This window comes from Olea europaea, chromosome 15, assembly GCF_002742605.1.
Source record: "Olea europaea var. sylvestris chromosome 15, O_europaea_v1, whole genome shotgun sequence".
Taxonomy (NCBI): Eukaryota; Viridiplantae; Streptophyta; class Magnoliopsida; order Lamiales; family Oleaceae; genus Olea; species Olea europaea.
The window spans coordinates 3,155,549-3,167,824 of record NC_036251.1 but is presented as its reverse complement, the minus strand read 5'-3'; the positions used below and the strand labels follow the sequence as shown (position 1 = coordinate 3,167,824).

General features: G+C 32.8%; 1 pseudogene; it reads left to right on the top strand.

Annotated features, from left to right (window-relative positions):
• The window catches only part of LOC111411113, a 43,648-nt pseudogene extending 31,626 nt beyond the window's left edge, over window positions 1–12,022 (top strand).
• The last annotated feature ends 254 nt before the right edge of the window (window positions 12,023–12,276 follow it).

Below are 12,276 nucleotides of genomic sequence, written 5' to 3'. Positions count from 1 at the left end.
CTAAAATTTATTTTATATATATAATGGAAAGTTACCATTTTAACCCTTTAAAAATTAGTGAAAATGATGGGGGGGGGAGGGGGGGAAGTCACGTGACTATGGTAAAATGTTATATACACCATAACATGATTAACACACTTATTTCAAAAAATTATATATATTGTGACTATATTTAAATTACAATTTTAAAAAAAATTATATAAAATGTATCTGGAATAAGAAGTTACAATCAATGTAATGCATTAACTATTGTAATTAGCCAATAATTACATACATGAAAAATAATTACATTAACGATAAATTGTCAAATTTTTCTTTATGAACCAGTAAAAGTTGTAATTTTGCAAAATGTAACCATGATCAATATTTTTAAGGAAAATTTTCATAAGAGGATGACTATTACCTATTTCAAAATTAAGAATAAATGTTTGAAATTTCAAAAATTGGATATTCAATAAAATGTATTTATGATTTAATTAATTAATTATATATTTAATTAGATATATTAAGGTCACGTATCTATATAATTTGGTCACAGATTTACAACTTCGTTAGTCGCATATTATTTTTCGATCACAAATCATAATTTTTTTAATGTCACAAATTATTTTACGTTGTCAATATTTGTTCATCACTGATCAGTCACAGATGAAAAATTTACTAGTCGCAGTATGTTTATCGTTTACAAATCACACATATTATAAGTCACAACTTATTAGAGGATCACAAATTAATAATTTTTTAGGTCAAACATTATTTCTTGGTCATGATTTATCTTCTTCATTGGTCACATATTGCTTATTAGTCACAAATTAACCAATTTAATAGTCAAAATCAACTAAATAATATGTGACCACTACCAACACTTGCGACAACCACTGCCACCTTTGCCATCAGAACCACCACCACCACCTCAAACTAATCAACACATCACAGAACACCAACATCTCACCATCACCACCGCATCTACTTCCACGACCACCACCGCCACTCCAACAACCAAAACCAATGCTTCACCACTATCAACCACCCATACCACCACCTCACAAAACACCACCTAAATCTCTGGTGCACCGAACGCAATGCTGCTACCCACCCCAATCGCCTAATCCACCACCACAAAATCGCCACCACACAAAACACCACCCAAAATCATCACCATTTAAACACCATCCAAAGCCACCACCTCACAGACACCATCACTACCACCACACAAAACACCACAGCCACCACCACAAAAATCTCCACCAGGCAAAACATCGTCACCGGTGAAGAGTTGCTAGAGTGAGAAGGTGGATTTGCCTCTAAAATACTGATTCTGCAACTGTGCACAGTCATTTAACCATCGCGACAGATCAACTTTGCAAATACTGCTTCATTTCACTGCCAAAACTCGTAGTGGTTTGCATTTCTTTTGGACGAATATTTCCATTGAGTGTGGGTAATGGGGCTAGGAGACGAAGAGTGGCGACAATTTCAATATTGCCAGAGGGGGACGGTTGGTGTAGACGGGAGAGTGAAGGAAGCGATGGGTTGCAGAAAAGGAAAATGCTATAATGGCACATAATTTCCTTTACATAAATGTGTCCACCCTCTCACATGAGGGTGGACCCACATGAATAAAATATTCGAGTGGGCCTCCCATGTGAGAGGGTAGACACCTTTATATACATATAATTATATACCAGTAGCTTCTCTCTGCAAAAAAATGTAGATAGTGGGAATTAATTACTAATTAGGGTTTGTGGTGTATGTATTGAGTATATATATTTATTAAAAATATTTATTTTATAAAAAATTAATTAAAAAACCGATTTTTGAAATGTAAAACTTCCCCCTTGATTTTAGAATACAAGATTTTAACACTAGGATTTCATGTAATTTCCAATATTTTTATTTCACTAATAATTTATTCATATACTTGTTAATTACACTGCAATTATCCTAAATTGGACATTTGGGGCCAGCACCAAATAAATAAATAAGTTACCTTCTACTCACTCATCTATTCACTCCTTTCAAATTTATTACACACAATTGACCCAAAAAAAAAAAAATCATATGTGCAACGAAAATGTAATGTGTCAACTTGATGACATTAATTTGTCCACCCAAGTGAAAATCGCATCCAACAAAAAGGACAACTTTTATTTAATTTGTGAGACACACTTTTTCTAAAATTTTGAAAATAAAAAAATTCTCAAATAAGAAGCACAAAATAGCCCAAATTAAAATCCCCAATAGTAAACCCTAGCACTTACCCAAACCAAATTCAAAAATTGGCTGTATTTATGGAAATAATAAAATTTGATTCCAAAATTTCAGGTTGGATTAGTCAATCAACGCTTTAGTATTTTCGCTGTGATGCTTGCTAAACCTTTCTGGCTTTCTTAACACTTGCTAATTGCTGGTGGTTTAAGGTGAACTTTCTATGGACTTTGTTTTGATTTGCTGTGCTTCCTAATGGTTTTGATTTGTCGTGGAGTTCACCTTTTGTCTTGATTTCATGTATGTAAGAGTGCAGCTTTCACGAATAGAAGATTTGAATATGAAAGTATCTCTATGTGAATTCAAAGTGAAGGTATCTATGCACTTAAGAGTGCCATGGAAAATCCAATTATTCAACCTATTGTTTAAAATAGAATAACACTTGTTTGCAGTAAGTATCTTAACAGCATATGGATTTAGCTCATGTTGCTCTACTATTTAGAGTATTATTTGCTTCAATGCTGAAGCAGATAATTAATTTTTGCACTTCATTTCTGCTCCTCATTATCACATATTCCCTAATCCTTATTCTTACAAAGTGCTAATTTTATTTTTCCGGTACCTGGAGCCTACTGTTATTTGTTCTTAATAGAATGCAAAGATAGATGTTGGGGTAATGCATGTGATGGAAATATAGTGAATTACCTGATTTAGATTATGGAGAACACCGCCATGCTGACTATTCGTGTCCCAATGTTTCTTGTACTCTACTTGAACACAATTAAAAAAAGAGCCCCTCAGACTTTGAATTTGGCATATTCCTACATGGTCTTCAATCCCATGTGGTCGATCACAAAGACTTTCCTAAGAAGATTTTCCATTGCTTGTGGAAGGGAAATGAGGAATTTGAGGTTTGTGAGTCTCTTTATGTTTTTTTTTAAACTAAAGTTCTTGTGGTTTTATATCTATTCCGACGTTGCTCATTTCAGTTCTCTGGGCCAAAATATCAAAACAATCATATTTGTTTGCGATATTCTTTTCACCATTTCCATCTCCATCATTGCTTTGGGTTATTTTCGTTGCTTATTGGTACCTTGGGTGATTACTTCATTCCCATTAAAAAACTGTCTTCTTTGTACATATGCCTAATGGCAAGTTTAATACTCAACACTGCAGGGGATTAAGTTTTAACATCTTTTTTAGTCTAATTACTGTTAAGTCTATTTTGCACATTTCAAATAAAGAATTTCAAGCATTTTTTCTTATACACATCCACCTACAGTCGCTTCTTAGGGCCTAACATGTTTTTCCTACAGAAGTTTTAGAATTTTGATAGGAAATGGCTAAGCTTGCTTTTGTTTTCTGTTACAGAAATATTTGCTGTCTATTACAGTTAAGGTAGAAGAGATGAGAGTGAAAAGGTGAGGTGCAGAGCAATCGATGTCCAACTATATGCTTCCTGATATTTGTGAAAGGGATTAAACAATATGAGCAATACGAATGGCAAGAAACCAATGGCGTTGGGGAAGAATCTTTGATTAATAACCTACCTAAGGACTTAAGAAGGGATATCAACCTGCCATCTCTGCTTAACTTTACAGACAAGGGTAAGTGCACCTCGGTACTACTCTAGGGTACACGTTATCCAAGTTTGGTAAATAGTAACTGCAAGGTATTGCACGGGATAACATGCTTGGTTTTAGCTTGTTTTCATTCTCTAATCATATTCACTATTTATTATAGGTGCCAATGTTTGAGAAAATGGATAAACAGCTGTTGATGCAATATGTGAACGTTTGAAGCCAGTCCATTACACAAAGAGCTTCATAGTTTGAGCGGCAAGGGAGATCCAGTTGACGAGATGATCTTTATTATGCGTGGTAATATGTTGACCATGACATCTAATGGTGGTACAACTGTTTTCTTCAACTCTGGTTATCTCAAGGCCAGAGACTTTTGTTGACAAGAACTTCTTTTATGGGCTCTGGATCCCAACTCTTCCTCCAGCCTTCCCATCTCAACCAAAACAGTTGAAGCTATAAAAGACATCAAGGCCTTCTCAATGATGGCTGGTGACAGAGTTGCTCTTTATTATTCTTGGTAATATATATTGACCATGATGACTAATGGTGGTAGAACTCTTTCCTTCAACTCTGATTATCTCATTATCTCAAGGCCATGGACTTCTGGTGAGAAGAACTTCTTAGATGAGCGCTGGATCCCAACTCTACCTCGAGCCTTCCAATCTCATCTAGAACAGTGTAAGCTATAAAAGACATCGAGGCCATCTCTATGATGGCTGTTGTTGACCTGAAATGTGTGGCCTCCCAGTTTAGGTGCTTCATAGCAAGCATATTCAGCATCAAAATTTGCTGCCAATATACTTTGGGCTCTTGCGCAACAATCGTCCACATAAGTATTACCCCGATTACTTAGCACAAAATTACCTCTTCTGCTGTATTAGAAGCTAGCCTAGCCTGGTTTTACTGCAAAGGACTATTCATATAAATTGTATACTTATAGATGATATTGCACAATGTCACATAATAATGATTTGGCTTAGTTTTATGTGAAATTTATCGGTGTGTGTGAAGATAACAGCATGTTCCCTATTTTTCCCCATCACGGTGCTATACATAAAATTTATACCGTGAAATACTTTCTTGAGGATGCTATTGTCTTGTGCATTTTGTAGAAGTAGAAATTTATAAAAATAAAAAATAAAAAATTATCCCCATCAACAGCAGCAAAAGAAATCTTCCATATGAAATTCCATCGGTATTTGGGTGATTTTGTCTTGAAATAATTCTGTCATTTTGATCAATAAAATGGCTTAGGATATAAACTGTCCAATTTTTCTCATCAAATCACAAGCTGTCCAATAAATCTTTAAAATAATCTGAGAACTTGAATTCCACTATATTTTAATTCTCTATTAGTTATAGTACAATTCAAAGTTATTCCAGAACACAACATTAAAAACTTCGACAAAAGTAAAAACAAGAGTTACTATTTCATGAACAAAAACTTGATGACCTCGAAATAAAATTTGAATACATGACTATTATCTGTACTTCCAAAAACAAATATAATTCAAAATTTTCCTACATTAATCACATGCATATTGTCTTCTACACCTCGGAGACGATACTCGGGCCACAGCCGCTGCTACAGCTTGCAGCATCAAAGAGGCAAATTGAAACTTCCTTCTTCTTCTTCATGGAAACTACCTTTGTCTTCTTCATTGGAAAGTTAGGAAGAGGAAAAGGAAGATCAAGATCATCAAAGAGGCAAATTGAAACTTCCATCTTCTTCTTCATTGAAACTACCTTCTTCTTCTTCTTCATTGGAAACACATTAGGAATTGGAAGAGGAAGATCATCTCCATCATCGAACAGATTTAAGGAAACCCTCTTCTTCTTCATCGTAGACATGACTGAATTTCTATATTGATCAAAGAATCTCTCTCTTTCACTATCTTGTTTGAAGTAAATATTTTTCCGTGTAGAACTGACTGGGGGAAGTTCCTCTTATATAGATGTGTGGGGTGATCAAATTCCAATTCGGAACTGGAACTCACAAAACCCCTGAAACTGGTTATGGAAATATTCTTTGATCAAAACAAGGAAAGATTTTTCATGTTACCATATATGTTCTCTCTCTCTCTCTCTCTAACGGTAAAATTGGAAGCAATTAATGCTAAATTCTGACTCAGATTATTCCCTATTGCGAAATTACCTCATACGCCACCACTCGCCCGAATTTCTTTTCAAAGTCTCGCCCAATTTTAATACTCAGTGAATTTGTAAGATTAAAAAATTTTATTGGACAAGCTTATTGGTATAGAATAAAAAATAACTTTTTTCTCATTTGTTTGAGTTGTGTCGATGTTGGCTATGTTTTTTTCAACCATCGACAAAATATTTTGAAAGTTAGACGTTTGATTACGAGTGTCTATTCTTGATTATCTTGGCTATAAATTGAGTAAAGAGTTTTCTTATTCTCACGTGTCTTCTTAGTACGTGAGCACAAGCGGGGAAAAATTTAAAGATAGATACAAAGGGTATTGTCAAAAGTGGTATTGTTCTTCGCTTTTCAGATACAAATATCTAAGTGCGTAAATACAAATTCTATCATATCAAAATTAAAGACGGCTCAAGTAATTTATGTATTTTAGGTCAAACCTTCGAAGGTCCTTCACAAAAATAATGACCACCATGATATACGCACATGTGCACGTGCTTAAGTAACTAACAAATCAATAATTACAGTAGGGTTATATATAGAGGATAATTTATTGGTGCAAAAATGATAATTATAATAGGATTTTAATGATAAGCTAGCTAGTGATCCTAGAAATGAATTTGAGATGTAGAATGTCTAGTCTATGGATTCTTGGATATATTTGCAGAACTTCTAAAATTTGTGTACACGACTTTGACAATTATCGTAAATTTTCATTATAACCTTGTGAATTCCGATAATCTTTCCCATTCATTTAGATAATTCACATAATTCGAAGAATTTCATTCGAGGTCAATGATATAGATATGTAAAATTTTCGAAATATATACATCTAGGTAATTTGCATGTAGCCCATTAGTGAATTTGAAATGTATAACATCAAGCGTTTAGAGTCCTGGATGTAATTTCTACAACTTCAATCAATTAAGCCCACCTGATTTAAATCAAAATAAACTTTATAAAACGTTTAAATAAAAGTTGCTAAAATGTGTGGTTAAAAGTCTATAAAAGTTGTAGGTACCATAGAATGTGCGATTGAAAATGAATTTGAAGGAAAATGAATTTTAAGATAATATGAGTCAAACGGGGACTAAGAATTAACAGGACATAACATTGTTTGACCTTGTGACACATCTATGATATTGGAGAAACATTTTGTTAATATTTTTGTTTCTATATTATCTCACTTTTATAAATAGTTATATCGTTGATCTTTTGATGAGATCACCCTGATAACGTATATTTAATACTAAAAGCATATTGATTGTTAAAATATGAAATATTGGAAATGCAGATATGTTGATTGATTAAAATCACGGGGTGGAATGACTGGATTTGCGAGCAAATTTAAGTTTGGTGGCTTGAGTGCAGGAAACAAAAAATGAGCAACTAGAACGCAACTCTACTAAAAGTTGGTGACTCTCAATTCATTAAATTATTAGACATTGCTTCCCTTTTCTTCAATTCTCGAATTATTGAATTAATCTAAGTGCTTGTTTGGTAGGGATTTGGAAAATTGACTCTTTTTTTTTTTTACCATTAGAGATGAAGTGGGTTCTACCTGTGTCAGGAGAATTCAAAATGACGGCCGAAATAGTGAAATAACGGTCAAAAAATTGATTTTAATTGGCTTAAAATCTAAACCAAACATGCATTGAATCAAGAAGAAGCTATAATCATTTCTTCTTGACATATGTTGACCTTACACACACTCTCTGACTCTCCGAAGGGAAAAATGGATGTCAAAAATTAAACAAGATCGAATAGCTAAAGAAAGCGCTGGTACCTGTACAAACCCCCTTTTTAACTCTTTTCAGATTTCTAACAAAAGCACCATTTCCATGGTCACCTTCCAAACAGGAAACAATAAGTATGTGCTTGGTATGCATTACTAAAGAGGACCCAACATTATGATTAGCAATATTTTAACTTATTTTCTTTCACAATACTCACACTATTGAGCGCTATCAAACGATCCCCCACCAAATATGCCATAAAGAATACAAGAAAATTGCCTTTGTCTATCAATAATACTCCTTTCCTCTGGACAAGCTTCTAGAGAGTGCTTGACTCTTTTAAGGAAATAACACACCACTAAATTGAATTTTAAGGAAATAGCACACCACTAGATTGAAATATCTTATAGAATGATATTGTTGGAGAATATGAGTAAATGGCTCCCAGAAATTGAAGCAACTCCAGATTTTATTGCCATGGAGTTTAATGGGCTGACTTAACATATATTAAATCTCATAATTTTCCAGCAATTGCAACACATGAAAATAGGAAAAAAAAACATTTTGCATTTTTTTTTGTCTGCATCTCGATTTCTATTCAACGTCGTTATTGTGGTGATATTATTCAGATACTAGTCAGTTCGTCGGAGTAGTATCTATGGTGCTCAGATTTTACAGCTGTATCCTAAGAAACTGACGCTCGAATTAAATTTCAAACACTTATGATGAGGGGGTGAATCTGTTTTAGGGAAACCGTACTCGTACAGGCCTCGGGTTGAAAGTTCATCCACTATTTAATATTTCTGCAATTTATTCGTATGCTTTAGTTTTATTATGATATCGTTTTCTTTATGTTTATTGAAATTAATCTGCGTTAATTTCTATTTATGTTAAATATAAAAATATGAAAAGAATAAAAAAATTATTGCAATTTCGGTATGTGAAAAATTTTACTACAAAATTAATCTGAAAGTTTGATATGTGCAAAATCGGTATGTGAAAATACGGTATATATATGAAATGGGTAAAAATAATATGTGCAATACAGTAGGGAACATATACGATAAACTGCAAATATGGTAAGGTGTAAATACGGTAAGTTACCTGTAAATACGGTAGGTTGTATATACGGTAAGCTGCATGTATATACGGTAAGCTGCATATACAGTATGCTTAAATCCGGTATCTAAACTACGTGTACGGTATGTGATAATCCAGTTTTATTAACACCACTAAGAGTCAACAGATATTTCTGTATTCCAAGCCTTCAATATAAATAATCATCTTTGGTTAAATTTAAAAGTTCCGTATGCTGTCTGACCTCAGCTCCTGGTTGTCACTTTTGTCAGTGTCCAAGTTCTCCCGTTGGGATTCCATATCCGTGCTACCTGCTCGAGTTATTCTGTGCTTTCGATACTAGATAATTCAAGTACAAAAATAAACAAAATTCGTTCATTTGTTTGTGGCTATTACTTGTTTGTTATATTTCTTGCAGATATATTTATTTAGCAATTTACACGTTTGCAATTTACTTGTTTGTTATATTTATGTTAGAAATAAAAATAAAAATCTGAAAAAAATATTTAATTTCGGTATTTGTAAGTGCAAAAATCGGCATATGAAAATACGGTCAAGTGCATATACGATAAGTTGCAATTACGGTATGCAGTATATACGGTAAGGTGTAAATACGGTAAGCTATCTGAAAATATGGTACGCTACAAATACGGTAAGCTGCATATACGGTGAGTTGCCTACAAATACGGTAAGCTACATATACGGTATATTACATATACTGTATGCTTAAATTCGGTATCTAAATTACATATACAGTATGTGATATTTCGATTTCATTAACACCAATATATTGCAACATAAAGTTCTTCAAATAGGTACAAGAAATGTAGTGTTGATATGTACATTAATTGACAATTTACATGAAAAACAAAGACAAAAGAACTCCAAAAAATCCAAATTTTCAATATTTTTTAGGTGAAAAATTATACTAATCAAACAAATTTAATTGACAATTCCGAGTAAAACAAGTTCTAGGCAATTCAATTCCTTGGAATTCATTTTCTTTTCACCCAAATTTCACTCTTGCAATCAAACGGTCCCGTAGTGTCGACATGGTCACCCAACTTCATACTTAGTTTTACCATGACTATTCAATTTAATTTTATTTCGCCATGACCACTCAATTTCATATTACATTTCACCATAGTCACTCAACTTCTTTTCACATTTTTCACTAATTTTAAAAAGGGTTAAAACGGTAACTCTACATTATATATATAATAGAATTAAAAAAAATTATTTTCTAAAAAATAAAATAAAAACTTGTTTAAAATATGTTACTTAATAAAATAAAACAAAAACTTATTTAGAAAAATACAAATAAAATAACAAATTATTTTAAATAAGCATTCCTTAAAAAAATAAAATAAGAACTTATTTTAAAAAAAATATTGTAAAATAAATTAAACTTTTTTTAAAAAAAATTCTTAGAAATACAAAATAAAATAAAAAATTATTTTAAAACGACATTTTTAAAATAAAATAAAATAAATTATTTTGGAAAAAAATTACTTAGAAAAAAGTAAAATAAAAACTTATTTAAAAAAAATTTTAGAATTTAAAAAAAAAAATTTGCTTTTTAAATTTATTTTATATATATAATGAAAAGTTACCATTTTATGCCTTTTAAAATTAATAAAAAAGGTGAAAAAAGGTCATATACATTATAACATGATTAGCACGACTAAACGTAAATTACAATTTTAAAAAATTATATAAAATATATCTGGAATAACAAGTTCCAATTATTGTAATTCATTAATTATTGTAATTTGCCAATAATTACTTATACACAAAATAATAACATAAATGATAAATTGTCGAAACTTTCTTTAAGAACCAATAAAAGTTGTAATTTTGCAAAATGTAACCAAGATAAATATCTTTTAATTCACTAACAATTTATGCATATATGTGTAAATTACCCTGCAATTATCCTTATTCGGACGGTTGGGCCCAACACTCATACACCCCATTTTCTACTTTTTGTCGTTGGACTTGGCTAAATCAATGCTCAATCCTTAATACTTGCTCACTAAATCTAAATAAATACTTGCTAATGGTTTTGAGCGGATGTGTACTTTGGTCCCTCTAATTGCTGGTGGTTTGAGGTGAATTTGCTATGGACTCTGTTTTGATTTGCTGTGCTTCTTAATGGTTTTGATTTGCAGTATAATAAAATAAGTTCACCTTTTGTCTTGATTTCTTTTATGCAAGGTTGCAGCTTTCACGAACAAAAGACTTGAAAGTATCTCTATATGAATTCGAAGTGAATGTATCTATGCATTTAAGAGTATCAGTTCAAATCCAATTATGGAGCCTATTATTTAAAATAGAATAACACCTCTTGGAAGTATCTACCTTAACAGCATATGGATTTAGCAATTGCAGATAATTAATTTGCACTTCACTTCTGCTCCTCATTATCACATATTCCCTAATCCCTATTCTTAAGAGGTGCTAATTTTATTTTTCTGGTACATGGAGCCCACTGGTATTTGTTCTTAATAGAACGCAAAGATAGATGTTGGGGTAATGGCATGTGTTAGAATTATAGTGAATTGCCTAATTTAGATTATGGAGGACACCGCCATGCTAACTATTCGTTTCTCAATGTTTCTTGTCCTCTACCAGAACCCAATGAAATAAAGAGCCCCTCAAACTTTGATTTTGGCAGAGATTCCTTGATGGTCTTCAATCCCATGTGGTCGATCACAAAGACTTTCCTAAGAAGTTTTTCTACTGCATGTGGTGGGAACTGAGGAATTTGAGGTTTGTGGTACAACTGTTTTCTTCAACTCTGATTATCTCAAGGCCAGGGACTTTTGTTGACAAGAACTTCTTTTACGGGCTCTGGATCCCAACTCTTCCTCCAGCCTTCCCATCTCAACCAGAACAGTTGAAGCTAATAAAAGACATCAAGGCCTTCTCTCTGATGGCTGGTGACCTGAAATGTGTTGCCTCCAAATTTAGGTGTCCTCACAGCAAGCATATTCTACACACTTTTAGGCAAGTTCTGAAACCAATTTTATTATAGTGTCTTCTATTTTTATTTTTATTTTTATTTTGGTAAAATGAATAAGCTGTAATCTGTAATCCGTAACCCGGAAGCAATAACCAACAAAACAAAAAACAGAAATGCACAAATAGAAACGAAACGAAAACCTTATCATCATTCACCCTCAATGTGAGTAATGTCCAGGCACCCCTACTTTGATGGAGCAGGAGAATTACAAGTTTGCATCACACCTATCTGAAAAGACAACCCTATACAAAATATATTGATCTGCTGTTGGAAGTGATATGTGAATATATAATTAGGCTCCTCGAATGTAATAATTCAGTAGTTTTTGACTAAAATAGGCATGACTCGGTTGCTAACACAAGTGCTTCAGGTTTTACTCCTAGCAGAGGAAGACATGGGCAGCCTTCTTAATCCAAGAATCAGGGTGTTGACATTGCAAGAAGAAGATTGAGAAACCTTTGCAAGATGCAGAAGATAGAATGCACG